The 15,443-nt window shown below is 43.0% G+C and overlaps 2 non-coding genes across 2 annotated transcripts; both read left to right on the forward strand.

Annotated features, from left to right (window-relative positions):
* The first annotated feature begins 7,454 nt into the window (after window positions 1-7,454).
* On the forward strand, window positions 7,455-7,527 carry trnak-uuu (transfer RNA lysine (anticodon UUU)). Its single transcript has one exon. It is a non-coding gene; the product is annotated as a tRNA-Lys (tRNA).
* Window positions 7,528-8,261: 734 nt separating this feature from the next.
* trnaa-ugc (transfer RNA alanine (anticodon UGC)) lies at window positions 8,262-8,333 on the forward strand. The gene has a single exon. It is a non-coding gene; the product is annotated as a tRNA-Ala (tRNA).
* The last annotated feature ends 7,110 nt before the right edge of the window (window positions 8,334-15,443 follow it).

Below are 15,443 nucleotides of genomic sequence, written 5' to 3' on the forward strand. Positions count from 1 at the left end.
TTGGCATTCAGAAATGCCAGATACCTCAGCTTAGATGGGCTGATGCGATTTCTCCTCTCCATGATTATTTGTCCTGTTTTTGAGAAGACTCTTTCTGAGGGGACAGATGTAGCGACAATGCAAAGTCTTCCTACCATTACCTTAACCAGGCGTGGGTAGACTGCAGCTTTGGCCTCCCACCAGCTCAGTGGGTCTTCAGATCTTTGGATGAGGGGCTCCTCAAGATAGGACCTCAACTCCAGCATAGCATCAGCTGTGGGATTTCTCCTTGCAGTGTCTCCTGTTGCTCTTTCGTCAAAGAGCCTCCACACAGCAGAAGCTTGTGGTTCCTGTGAACATGCCCCTGCTCCAATTTCTTCCTCTTGGCCCTCTGATGGAGGAGCAGACAGGCTGCTGGGGTTGCATCTTGCTGCCGCTGCACTTATTCTTTGAAATGCCTCATCCAAAGCTCTGTTGTCATTAAATGCTACCTTTTTTTCCCAGAGCAGTGGTTTCTGAAAGCACAGTGTTGTACTCCATCCTCAGATATATAGTTATGGAATAATTGTTTGAGACAAAGTTTTTCTGCTAGGGAGAACATACATGGGGTTTAAGGCCTGTACAAAAGTTGTAAATCTTCTGTCCTCCACAATGGAAAATGGTTGAAAGTCGCCAGCTATCATTTTGGCCAGCTCCTCATCGACACTTATTTGTTTGTTTGGCGTCATTTGTTTTGGAATAAATGTACATATTTTGGTTTGAACTGAAGACCATGTTATACCTGCAGTTTTCGGTAAGACAGTGGATGCTGCAGCAGAAGTACTTGGCTCTTTTCCAGGGTCAGTGGATGGCAGGAGTGAGGGCACGCTCTCCTCCAGTTGCACGGATGGGTGGGTGGTTCTTATATGTCTGTGCAGGTTTGTTGTTGACCCTGCCCTAATGGATATTTTCATATTACAAATTCTGCACTTAGCTTCGCAGTCTCCAGTATCACTGAAATGTAGCCAGATGCTGCTTCTTTTTCGGCTTTCACTCATTTCTTCACTCTTCTTTTTTTCTTCACGATGCGCTTGCATTTAAATCTGGCTCCTTGTCTGTCGCAGCGACAGGTACACCGAGCCTGGCCTGTACCAAAACTCACTGTCTTCAGAGCGTCTGCCCCCCTTCCTTCTTTCACATAATGGTACGATCCTAGTCCGATGTGTTGTTCGTGAACGAGCCGGCATTATGAGCCAATGTTCTGTGTGCCCATATACAGGGCCGGATTTATATGAAAAGAGGCCCTAGGCTATTCCACTTATGAGGCCCTTTCACCTTCCATTTTTAAGTTTGTAAATTACATGAGAGATAATAAAATTTTGCTAACAATTTGAATGTAGGCCTCTCTTGATCTTGAGGCCCTAGGCTGAAGCCTAGTTAGCCTATAGGAAAATCCAGCCCTGCCCATATAAGTAAAGTCCCGCCCCTGCCGAATGGATTTTCAGCAGAGCTGAGCAGGAGCCGCTGAAGCTTCGGCTCTGCTCGACGGGCATCGGCTCCTCTCGTTCGCTTCAAAGCAATCGGCTCTTAGAGCCGGCTCGTTCGCGAACGACACATCACTAGTCTGTGCCATCGTGGACTTGTTTCATTTGGTTTGCCAGCACGGTTATTGAAAGAGGTGACTCGGTTTGTACCCAAACATTTATCTTGGACTCACTCGACCACATTTTGTAATGGTGGCATTTGGAGCTCTCTCTCTATATATAGAATCCAATGTCTGGCCGCTTTTCACGAGCGAACTACTCAACGGATTTAGATCAGGTTTTTTTTTTTTATAATTTGCTTGAACATTCCGGTTGATTTTGCGACCTCTCATCGTGCTAAGTATCATAGTCCTGCTTGCGGTACCGATTTATTTGCTCGAATCCAAGAGAGATGCATTGAGCCAGGGCCCACCTCACTTGCTTAGTTAGCAAACGAGAGAACTACTTAACAGATTTAGATCAGGTTTTTTTCTAGAATTTGCTTGAATATTCCATTTGATTTGGTGACTTCTGTCATCACGCTAAGAATCATAGTTCGCTTGCAGGAGCAAAATATCCGCGCTGTGGGCCTAGGGGAGGGGGAAGCGTGATGTCAAGAGTAGGGAGCCGGGCAGGACCCTCCACACTCTCCTGTTTCACCTCTATGTGGGTGAAGCATAGTACAAAGAGTATAAAAAGTGCAGATCATCGGAAAGATGCAAGCATACTTTTAAACGAAAGAGTCAACTTGTCGACTTGTATGTAGAGAAACTATTAACTATTAGCTGTACAAACGTGCTTGATGGACTGAAACGTCTCCTCTCGTTTCTCAAATTTCTTATGTCCTCTTTGATTATTTTTATTTTGTTTGATTAAACGGGGATAACCAGGTTGGAGCCCCGACATTACTTCTTGGATCTTGCACTCTTTTTACTCAAACACAAGATACTGAGTAGAAGCTCAGACCTATTTAGTCAAATTAACTACACGTGGAAAGAAACTGCTTTTGTGAGATGTCGTTTTAGCTTTCACATTTGGTGATGGGAAGTCTCTGGAATAGGTGATGCCCTGGGTGAGACAGATCAGCGATGATTTTTGTGGCTCACTTCCTTATCTTGGACTCATACAGGACTAGAATGTGAGGTAAGCTGCAGCCTACAATCTTTGCACAAGTTTGAATGATGTGCTTCAGGTTGGCCTTATCCACAACAGTGGGAGAACCAAACCAGTCCGTTCCAAATGAGGTCAAAATGAACTTGATGATGGCTGTGTAGAACTGGACCAAAAATTGCTTGAAGGAGATTGAATTTCCTCAGCTGACACAAAAAGGAAATCCTCTGATGAAAGAAGGCGGTCTGGTGTGATGAACCACATTTTCATTTAGCTCTTGGGGAAGAGATGGTGGCAGGATGCACTTTGGGAAGAAGGCAAGCCGGAGGGGGCAGTGTGATGCTCTGGGCATTGTTCTGCTTGGAAACGTTGGGTCCTGGTGTTGGTGTGGATGCTGCTTTGACACATACCATCTGCCTAAAGATTGTTGCAGAACTTCTACACTCCTTCAAGATGGCAGTGGCCTCTTTCAGCAGATTAATGTGCTCTGCCACGTTGCAAATTTTGATGAATGGGTGTTTTGACATCCATTGCACGTCCAACCTACCTGGAAGGGGGTCTCTCTCTCTGTCTCTCTGAATTGCCTTTTCCAAGATTTTCCACGTCCCAAGAGCCAGCTTCTGTAGCCGAGGATCGGACCGCCAAGGTCCCCGCCTTCGGCAACCACCCAACTCACACTGCACCCGACCTCCTTGGCCCCTCCCATAGGTGGATGAGGAAGCAGAGCCTGGGGACTCAGAGGTGGGCTCCCCCATCTCTGGGACTGAGGTCACCGAGGTGGTCAAAAAACTCCTTGGTGGCAGGGCCCCGGGGGTGGATGAGATACGCCCGGAGTTCCTCAAGGCTCTGGATGTTGTAGGACTGTCTTGGTTGACACGCCTCTGCAACATCGCATGGACATCAGGGACAGTGCCTCTGGATTGGCAGACTGGGGTGGTGGTCCCCCTCTTTAAGAAGGGGGACCGGAGGGTGTGTTCCAACTACAGAGGGATCACACTCCTCAGCCTCCCTGGAAAAGTCTATTCAGGGGTCCTGGAGAGGAGGGTCCGTCGGATAGTCGAGCCTCGGATTCAGGAGGAACAGTGTGGTTTTCGTCCTGGTCGCGGAACAGTGGACCAGCTCTATACCCTTAGCAGGGTCCTGGAGGGTGCATGGGAGTTTGCCCAACCAGTCTACATGTGTTTTGTGGACTTTGAAAAGGCATTCGACCGTGTCCCTCGGGGAATCCTGTGGGGGGTACTCCGAGAGTATGGGGTACCGGCCCCCCTGATAAGGGCTGTTCGGTCCCTGTATGATCGGTGCCAGAGCTTGGTCCGCATTGCCGGCAGTAAGTCGAACCCGTTTCCAGTGAGAGTTGGACTCCGCCAGGGCTGCCCTTTGTCACCGATTCTGTTCATAACTTTTATGGACAGAATTTCTAGGCGCAGCCAGGGTGTTGAGGGGGTCCGGTTTGGTGGACTCAGGATTGGGTCACTGCTTTTTGCAGATGATGTTGTCCTGTTTGCTTCATCAGGCCGTGATCTTCAGCTCTCTCTGGATCGGTTCACAGCTGAGTGTGAAGCGGCTGGGATGAGAATCAGCACCTCCAAATCCGAGACCATGGTCCTCAGCCGGAAAAGGGTGGAGTGCCCTCTCAGGGTTGGTAGCGAGATCCTGCCTCAAGTGGAGGAGTTCAAGTATCTCGGGATCTTGTTCACGAGTGAGGGAAGAATGGAGCGCGAGATCGACAGGCGGATCGGTGCGGCATCCGCAGTAATGCGGGCGCTGCATCGGTCTGTCGTGGTGAAAAAGGAGCTGATCTGCAAGGCGAAGCTCTCAATTTACCAGTCGATCTATGTTCCTACCCTCACCTATGGTCATGAGCTATGGGTAGTGACCGAAAGAACGAGATCGCGAATACAAGCGGCTGAAATGAGTTTCCTCCGCAGGGTGTCTGGGCTTTCCCTTAAAGATAGGGTGAGAAGCTCAGTCATCCGGGAGGGGCTCAGAGTAGAGCCGCTGCTCCTCCGCATCGAGAGGAGTCAGATGAGGTGGCTCGGGCATCTGATCAGGATGCCTCCTGGACGCCTCCCTGGTGAGGTGTTCCGGGCACATCCAACTGGGAGGAGGCCCCGGGGAAGACCCAGGACACGCTGGAGGGACTATGTCTCTCGACTGGCCTGGGAACGCCTTGGGATTCTCCCGGAAGAGCTAGAAGAAGTGGCCGGGGAGAGGGAAGTCTGGGCATCTCTGCTCAAGCTGCTGCCCCCGCGACCCGACCTCGGATAAGCGGGAGACAATGGATGGATGGATGGATGGAAGATTTTCCAAGGATGTCAAGGCTAGAGGCTGTCAGCAAACAGGGCCCATTGTCAATAAACGTGTCTGATTTTGGGTTGTACAAGAAATAAATTGTTTTGGTTGTTCTTGTTGGTCAGGAATGGTTTGAGGAACATGAAAGAGTTGAAGTTGTTGACTTGGCCTCCAAATTCCCCAAATCCCAAATCTGATCGAGCATCTGTAGGATGTGCTGGAAAAGCAAGTCCAATCCATTGAGGCCCCACCTCGGAGCTTACAGAATTTATAGGATCTGCTGCTTTACACCTTCTGAGGTGCCTTGATGGGCTGTTTTGGTGGTAAAAGGGGGACCTACACAGTAATAGGCAGGTGGTTTTAATGCTGTGGCTGATTGGTGTAACTTCCCCTTATTTTTCACTGCCTTCCAAGTTCAATTTGAAAGAAAAATACAAAACAACAATTAATGATTTAAAATATAAAGGCATTACAAAGAAGGTTTCTGTTCACCACTCTTTGGTGCAAAGTTTGCTGACAGATCTCCCCCTTGAAACGTTTAATACGTGTTCAAATATTATTTAAAAGTGATTGCCTATTTGAATTGATTGTCTATTTTGTGTCATGATTTTTGACTTCCAAAACAAGCAATGCGAAAAGACAAGTTTTTTATTCATTATTTAATTTGCTTATTTATTTATTTATTTTTTTTAGGACGTCCTTATGCTCAAAAAACGAAGGCGCCCCGGGCTGCCATAAGTCGAGGTAATTGTTGGTAGCAAAAACCAATCGGATAGTTTTCCGCTACCAAGATTCTACCAAGAATTGAAAGCTCGGGCCAATCGCAGCCCGTATCGGCTACCAAGAATTGGCGAATCACGGCTCGTGTTGGCTACCAAAACTCGGAAAGGGCGGGCCAGCCACTTGTCAGTTAATGTATTCTGCAAAAACTTGTTCGAGTCGGCACACAGATTTGCGTTTATTTTTGAACTTTAAAACTTAAAAATGTTACTCACGAGTGTCGGTTTGTGCAGATATATTTATATTCACGTAATGATTTTTTAAAAAATTCTTGGTGCAATTTATTACATTTATTAAATATGTGTACAAAACGTGTAAAGAAAAATATAATGATGTATAAATATAATAAACATTGAATTGTATAATCATACTTTCATTTTACAGAATGAGCTTTAAAAATACTAATATGAAGTGCTGTATAATTATAAAAATACAAATCATAGTAAGTGAAAACTTTTTTTTCTTGACTTCATCTTTGTCAATTTAAAAACTTTTTTTTAAATTAATTGTTTGGGTGAGTTCATTTTTATCTGAAAAGATAGATGAACTATGTGTACATCATGTTTCCTACAGAAGACCATAGGAAAGTCTTTCTGGTATATAAAGACCACTAATTCTTATTCTTATATATATATATAACAAGTGACTGGTATGTTTTTTTTATACTTAACACTAATTTCACAAATCGTTCATATCAATGCCAATATATAATAATAATAATTATAATTATACTCTATATTAACATTGATGTTATAAAATATGCTTATAAAATAGACCTACACCTTTAATACTCAGACGATTCTAATCATGCTGTAGTATAGCATATACAGTACATATATATACTGTATATAATTAGCTAAATGGTGTGTGTGCTGTTTACTAGAACACATATAGTTGTTTTGCGCTAAGTATATAAACATTTCCCTTTGCAATATTTCCAAATATTTATTTTTACCTACTTTAAATTAATTAAATGTCAGCATCAACTAGAACATATTACTTCCCAAATTTTATAAATACATACGAACACAAGGCTGTGCACTATTATTTATTCATTCTTATTGTGCTTTCATTTTTATTGCAGGCCTATCCCTCTTGATTATCTGTGCCGCCGTCTGAGACCATGGTAAAGGTTCTGTATAAGTAAGTGAAATGCGTTATTATTTGTTATAATTATGATTCAATAGAATGGGCAGGCAGTTTCTTTAAGTGTGATTTTAACTAAGCGTGCTGTCCATGTGTTCCTTGACAAATCAATCATTCATTAAATAGTTTTTGTTTAATCAAAAAAGAAAAATAAACAACTACATCTGCAATGTAGGACTCAAACCACCGTTCGTTGAAGAGAAAGCGTTCTTTTTTCAAATTTATTTTAGATGTATATTCTTCGATTCAGCAATGTGCCATGAGCAGGATTCAAAAACACATCCTTGAGATGATTTCTGGTTGATTGTCTCTGAAGAATCGCAGCTATACCTCGACTAATACGCGTAATCCTTAACGCAGCGAGCTCGTAGAGCGATGTTTCTCTGCTTTTGTGATGTAGCGACGCACTTGGGTGGGTTCCTCGCTGTTGATTCGCAGATCTTGGTCGGAGTCTCTTTTTTTTGGCAGTTTGGTGTTTAGTGGTATGAATTTAGCGCACGGTATTGCCGATCGCTAAACTTGCCTGGACTCACTAGCGTTATAAAGAACAGAAACTTGTAATCCACTAGCAGCACCCCAGAACAAAAAAAAAAAAAAAAGTCGCAACCCAGTGATTGAGAAACGTGGGTACGTCAAGTTTTAAGAGCCCGGATAGCTCAGTCGGTAGAGCATCAGACTTTTAATCTGAGGGTCCAGGGTTCAAGTCCCTGTTCGGGCGGAAGTGTCGACTTTTAAAAACGCCCCGCCTACATTAAAGGCTCCCTTAGTTATATAACGCCTTTCTAATGTTTAAAGCGCTTAACCAACAATCAACATGTAACAACAGGAGTTATAGCACTGAAAAAAAAAGATACAGGGAATCATATCAATATTAAACCCAAGTTAAACATAAATGCAGAAAACACGATTACCGATTAAAACAAGAAAGACTTGGACCCCTTACACTGATCCGCACCTAACACTCGTTCGTATTCTTTCATTTTAAATCCAGAACGTCTATGTCTTTAATGTATTTTTAATTCCTTGTTTGTCATTACTAGATTACATGCGTGGTTGCAGCAAAAGGATGTAAACCTTTAATAAATAACTCGTTTATTTTCGCGTAACGTATTGCTTTCGGTTCCTTTAATGCTCAGAAGAAGTTTGGGTGATATCCGTTTTCAATTTTACGTTATAAATGACCTGAGCGAAAACAGCGGTTCAATTTTTCCTTCTAAAATTTGCATTACCGCTCAAATGGAGACTTGACCGGGAAGTCTGACGCTCTACTGACGGAGTTATTCGGGCTACTGAGTTCAAAATACTTAAGGAAACAATCGGGAAAAATAACCGAAATCCCTTCCTCTCGAGGAAAAAAAATAAAGAAATAAAACAAGGAACTCGCATTACTAGTATTTAATACTGGAGGTCAGTATGTTCTCATTGTGACCGCAGAGATCATGGGTATATGGTGGGGATGTAGCTCAGTGGTAGAGCGCATGCTTTGCATGTATGAGGCCCCGGGTTCAATCCCCGGCATCTCCATACGGCACTTTTAAATGTTGTATACCAGAGACAACTCTGCTTAATCTTAAACGGTAGTCTAATATAAATTAGTTTACATACCTGATGTTTATACTCTTCCTGGGATATTTCAAATACGTACATTCTTTTAATTCTGAATGTAAAGCATTTTATTTAGACACTGCTGCGTAACAGGTTTCTGAAAAAGATCGATGTGAAAAGCACGATAGATAAATAGGTAGACAGATGTGAAATGTACTACATAATAGATAGATACATAGATTGATAAAAAGTTTATTTGTCCCAAGAGGATATTTAGAAGCTTAATAAATACAGACGAATGAAATAATACACTGAAACATGTAATACAGAATTTTTCTAATTATATAGAGATTGAAGTTAGAATTACTGAGAATATTGCTTTTTTTAAATGCTGTTTGTCAAAGTTGTATCACAATAGATAGATAGATAGATAGATAAGAAAGGCACTATATAACTGATAGACAGATAGATGTGAAAGACACTATACAACAGAGAGATTTAAAAGGCACTCTATAGACGTGAAAAGCACTATATAATAGACAGATTGATGAATGTGAAAGCACTGTACAATAGAGAGATGGAAAAGGCACTACATATTAGGGAGATTAGATATTCTCTTGTTACACTGGCATTAAATGAGAATTCGGAAATGTCAGTCAGTCATTTTCTAACCCATTTACTCCTGAACAGGGTCGCACTATGGGGTTTGGAGGGTCGCGGGGGGCTACTCCACTTAGCATAGTAGGCAAGGCAAGGACAAACCACAGACAAGACGCCAGTCCATCTCAAAGCAAACACACATACAAACACCACACACTGATGAGGGCCATTTTAGGATCGTCAATTCACCTAACCTTCACCTAATGCTGCCATTTTGAAATAAAACCTGTGATGATTATACAATAATGGCATTGTATATTACAGCGTTTCTCAACCTTTAAGTATTTGCGACCAGAGTTTTCATAACAGTTTTAATCGCGCCCCCCTAACATTTTTTTGAAAGGTGCACACTAATACCAAATTGTTCTTTTTTAATTAATGATATATCATAGATGCATATTTTATTATACCTACTTAACTTTTATCGACATTTATCTAACTCTATATTTATTTTTCTATCATCAGAATGTATTTTAAGTTAATTTGTTTTGGTTTCAATAGATGTATTTTTCATATATTTTAGGTTCTTGTTTTCTTTTTTTCACATCTTCACGCCCCCCTTTTTGTTACTATGCACGCCCCCTAGGGGGGCCCACCCCACAGTTTGAGAACCACTGGTATATTAGATGCCTTTTCATAATGATTTGATAAACTTATATAATTGTGCATTTTCTTCACAACTCACAACTCTTTTGTCATAAACCTACCGTGGAGACAGTCAGCTTGCAGGTAACAGGTAACCAGATCCAAGGGTATAGCGAGAGGTGGAGAAAGAAACCAAATAATGGCACAAGAAAGGTATCTGATGTTAAAAAAAAGGTTGTTTTTATTCCTCCACAAGTTCAAGACTCAAGAATTGTTACAATAGTGAAAAATATCCACAGTGAACAGAGAAAAAAATGATATTCAAAAATACACTTTGAGTGTCGTGAATACACACAAGTGGGAATATCAAAATCAACGTGAAGGACGCACAGACTCATATATGTTTTTTTTTTTAAGGTGGATGCAATACAAAATACATTCCCACAGGTGGTGCTCTACAGACTTTAACGCTGAGGTCCAGGTTAGTTATTTAGATTTTCAGCCTCTCTTAGACGGGGTAGCACAGCTTCTCAAATTTAACATCATATTCATAACCACTGTTCATGAAACAGTCTAAAAGGATAACCCACAAGCTTATGTGTGAAATTTGCTGTTTTCAACCTTCTTGGAGTGGCTCTTAGAGGGCTGGGAACAGCGGTACAGAATTAAAATTAAAAAAATAAGATCATATTTGTGATCAGCAACCTTGAAACTGCAAAAAATGACACTCCACGTACCTATATTGCTAGTCCCGATATTTTTGAAGTTTTGTGAAAAGGAGTAACTTTGATCCCTCCTATCCCATTAGGGGAGAACCCCTGGGGTTGGGCTAATGTTGTCTGAACAACTTCAAGTCCTTCTGATTGTCCTTCACGTAATATTGTCCCAATTTTTTATTTTTTTTTTTATTTTGATATGCTTTGTTAATCCCTGAGGGGGAAATTGTCTTCTCGTATGACCTGTGGGGGTCAGAGTGCAGGGTCAGCCATTGTACAGTACCCTTAATTTTCAGGTTTAGGGCCTAACAGAGTATGGCCTAATAATAAGGATATTTGGGGTCTAAAGGGCCAACAATAGTAGAGTTGGTGGGGGAGGAGGACCGCAAAAAGCTCAATGTCTTGCGCAAGTAGACTTCACGAAAAGTCGAGTCATATATCATATGTCAGGGTTTTCTCGTACCGGTGAGTCGGGAGGTAGTAGACAAACAAAACAGACGTGATTTCAAAGTGTTCAAAAATTTCTTACAAAGTTGTTGTTTTCTGAAGCTGATTGGATTGATTCCATCATTAAGGTTTTGTGTAAAGTTTTAGAAACAGAAGTCCTTCCTGACAGTAACCCTCTCTCTTCTCTAGGTATCTGACAGCTTGGGACAGACACCAAGCTGGAAATTTCACCATGCTGCCTCATGGAACGGGGGTTGGGGTAAAGCTCCATACTTTGAGTCTTGATGCTCCCACAATGTCCTGGATGACAGACTTCCTGACCAACAGATAGCAGTTTGTGAGGCTGAGGGACTGTGTGTCAGAAATGGTGGTGCGTAATACTGGAGAACTTCAGGGAATTGTCCTGTCTCCCTTCCTGTTTGTAAATGACTTGTCTCTCATAGGCTGCATTACTAATGGAGGTGAATCAGAGTACAGGAAGGCACATATCTTTAGGAAGTCACTGCGCACTGGAGAGATTCCGAAGGACTGGAAAATGGCAAATATCATCCCATTGTATAAAAAGGGTGACAGGGCAGACCAAGCAACTATAGGCCAGTAAGCGTAACATGCATCACAGGAAAATGAATGTAAGGAATTATTAAGGATAAGATCGAGCAACACCTGGCAAGGACAGGAGTTATTCTGAACAGTCAGCATGGGTTTGGATGAGGGAGATTGTGTTTTACTAACATGCTGGAATTCTATGAGGAGGCAACAAAAGGATACGATCAAAGTGGAGCAGATGAGATTATTTATATTGACTTTCATAAAGCATTTGATAAGGTGCCACATGAGAGGTTGGGCATCAAATTAAAGAAGTGGGAGTTTAGGGTGATGTTTTTAGATGGGTGCAGAATTGGCTCAGACACAGGAAGCAGAGGGTGATGGTGCGAGGAACCTCATCAGAATTGGCAGATGTTAAGAGTGTTGATCAGCAGGGGGCAGTGATAGGGCAGCTGCTATTTTTAATATATAGAAATGATTTAGATAGGAATATAAGTAACAAGCTGGTTCAGTTTGCAGATGATACCAAGATAGGTGGATTACAAGATAATTTGGAATCCGTTATATCAACACAGAAGGACTTGGACAGCAGACAAGCTTGGGCAGATTTGTGGCAGATGAAATGTAATGTCAAATATTACACATAGGAAGTAAAAATGTTAGGTTTGAATACACAATGGGTGGTCTGAAATCGAGAGTCCACCTTATGAGAAGGATTTAGGAGTCATAGAGGACTCCAAGCTATCGACTTCCAGACAGTGTTCAGAAGCCATTAAGAAGGCAAACAGAGTGTCAGGTTATATAGCGCCTTGAGGAGTGGAGTACAAGTCACAGGAGGTTCTGCTCAAGCTTTATAACACTCTGGTGAGGCCTCATCTGGAGTCCTGGGTGCAGTTTTGGTATCCAGGCTACAAAAAGGACATAACAGCACTAGAGAGAGGTCCAGAGAAGAGCAACTAGGCTGAGTCCAGGGCTACAGGGGATGAATTATGAGAAAAGATTAATAGAGCTGAGCCTTTACAGTTTAAGTAAAAGAAGATTAAGAGGTGACATGACTGAAATGTTTAAAATTATGAAGGGAATTAGTCCAGTGGATCGAGACGGTGACTTTAAAATGAGTTCATCAAGAACACGGGGACACAGTTGGAAACTTGTGAAGGGTAAATTTCGCACAAACATTAGGAAGTTTTTCTTTACACAAAGAATGATAGACACTTGGAATAAGCAACCAAGTAGTGTGGTAGACAGTAAAACGTTAGGGACTTTTAAAACTCGACTTGATGTTTTCTTGGATGAAATAAGTGGATAGAACTGGCAAACTTTGTTGGACTGAATGGCCTGTTCTTGTCTAGAGTGTTCTGATGTTCTAATGTTCTAAAGGCTGTGGAGGGCTTTGTCTTGTGGTGCAGGGACAACAACCTGCAACTCAACATCAGCAAGACAAAAGAGCGGCTGGTGGACTTCCGGCATGCCTAGAAGCTTCTGAAACCACCAGTCACCACTCAGGAGCAGGATGTGGAAATGGTGCAGAGCTACAAGTACCAGAAAACTGGACTGGTCTGACAACACGAGGGCCAGAGCAGAGTGAACTTGCTAAGGAGACTTTCAGGTCTTTTAATGTGTTCATCAAACTGCTGGAAATGTTCTACCAGTCCATAGCAGCTGATGTGGTCTCCTGGGGAAGGTACCTGAGCTCAAAAGAAGCACAAATAATATTAACAAAGTGTATCTAATCTAAATCGAGATTGAACACTGGCTCTTTTGTAGCATTCATATCACACACAGGCCTCATTTCTTTTTCAGGAGTGTTTGTCGAGTGTGGTGCTTATGGCTAAAAGCGCAGACTTCTAGCCAACTGCATGAACCTGCCGAAGGTGCCCTCGCTCCATCTTGATGAAATGGAGCAAGAGGAGAGAGGATGAAGCATCTAACTCAGTCCTATCAGTCTAACCATGCACTTAATCTGCACATTTCCTCCTCACCTATTTCAACTGATGGTGGACACTTTGTTTGCTCTTTTTTTTGCTAAGTAGTAAATATGACTATATTTTGGCTTTGACTCCGCCAGGGCTGCCCTTTGTCACCGATTCTGTTCATAACTTTTATGGACAGAATTTCTAGGCGCAGCCAGGGTGTTGAGGGGGTCCGGCTTGGTGGACTCAGGATTGGGTCACTGCATTTTGCAGATGATGTTGTCCTGTTTGCTTCATCAGGCCGTGATCTTCAGCTCTCTCTGGATCGGTTCACAGCTGAGTGTGAAGCGGCTGGGATGGGAATCAGCACCTCCAAATCCGAGACCATGGACCTCACCCGGAAAAAGGTGGAGTGCCCTCTTAGGGTTGGGAGCGAGATCCTGCACCAGGTGGAGGAGTTCAAGTATCGAGGTCTTGTTCACGAGTGAGGGAAGAATGGAGTGTGAGATCGACAGGCAGATCGGTGCGGCGTCCGCAGTGATGTGGGCTCTGCATCGGTCTATCGTGGTGAAAAAGGAGCTGAGCTGTAAGGCAAAGCTCTCAATTTACTGGTCGATCTATGTTCCTACCCTCACCTATGGTCATGAGCTATGGGTAGTGACCGAAAGAACGAGATCACGAATACAAGCGGCTGAAATGAGTTTCCTCCGCAGGGTGTCTGGGCTCTCCCTTTAAGATAGGGTGAGAAGCTCAGTCATCCGGGAGGGGCTCAGAATAGAGCCGCTGCTCCTCCGCATCGAGAGGAGTCAGATGAGGTGGCTCGGGCATCTGATCAGGATGCCTCCTGGACGCCTCCCTGGTGAGGTGTTCCGGGCACATCCAACTGGGAGGAGGCCCCGGGGAAGACCCAGGACACGCTGGAGGGACTATGTCTCTCGACTGGCCTGGGAACGCCTCGGGATTCTCCCAGAAGAGCTAGAAGAAGTGGCCGGGAGAGGGAAGTCTGGGCATCTCTGCTCAAGCTGCTGCCCCCGCGACCTGACCTCGGATAAATGGAAGAGGATGGATGGATGGATGGATATTTGGCTTTGAAGGCAATGCAAGAAAGCACTTGTGCATAAGCACTACAAGAGAAATGAGAAGTGAGTGACAGTTGGCGACAAAAAAATTTACATTTGGGTAGCAGTTAGAAAAACTTTAATATAAGCATGAAAATTAGAGGTGTGTGTGGCATGTAAAGCGGAGCTCAGAGAGAAGTGGATATTCATTGGCATCTGCGGTGGATTCAGAAGGCATTCAGACATTTTCACTTTCTCCATTACTTTTAAACAGGCATATTTGCCAATTTTGCCTCTCAATCTACAGCACACACTCAATAACCCATAATGACAAAGCCACAATATGCTTTCAGAAACGTTTCCAAGTTTATTAAAAACCAAAACCTGAAATCTCTCAATCATTGTATACAGCGGTGGTCACAATTATGCGGTACCCGAAGTACTCCCGGGAATCTGAATAAAAGAAGTCTCCTCTCTCCATTCGGGGAGCCAGAGTTGGGAGGAAGAGGGACAATGCTGGCCAGGAGGAGTGAAGATGGAAGGATAAAGATAGAGAAGAAAGACAAAGTACCGTGTGCTTGGGACTGTATTTTACTGGGCTGTGTACTGTGCACTGCAGGTGGGAAATGCTTGAGAAGCATTTCCCACTGAAATAATAAAGCCTTCTGTTGTGTGGCAATTGTGTCTGTGCCTGTTGTGTCAGGTATCTGGGGAGCTGTGCACCCCTGCGTGGTCACACCATAGACACCACAATCCTTATCCAACTCTGTTTGCTGTTGTCCAGCCATAATGCGATATATCAGATTTAGACGTTATGCAGACCTGTTAACTTTTTTTTTTAACATATTTTCCTATGTTGTAACCCTGTGATAAACTCATTTAAATTAAATTTTTATCTATTCAATCAACACTCAATACCCCACAATGACAAAGCGCATGCACACTTTTACAAATGTTTGCAAATTTATTAAAAATAAAAAAATTGAAATATCCCCTTGACACAACTATTCAGGCTTGTTGCTATGACACTTAAAATCTGACTTCATTGCGACTCATTCTACTGATGGTCATTGAGATGTTTCTACAGCTTGTCTGGGGTCCGTCTATGCTCAGTTCAATTGATAATTGCACCGATTAGGAGAGGCAAACACCCGTCCATTGATG

This window comes from Erpetoichthys calabaricus, chromosome 10 (genome assembly GCF_900747795.2).
Source record: "Erpetoichthys calabaricus chromosome 10, fErpCal1.3, whole genome shotgun sequence".
NCBI classification, from domain to species: Eukaryota; Metazoa; Chordata; class Cladistia; order Polypteriformes; family Polypteridae; genus Erpetoichthys; species Erpetoichthys calabaricus.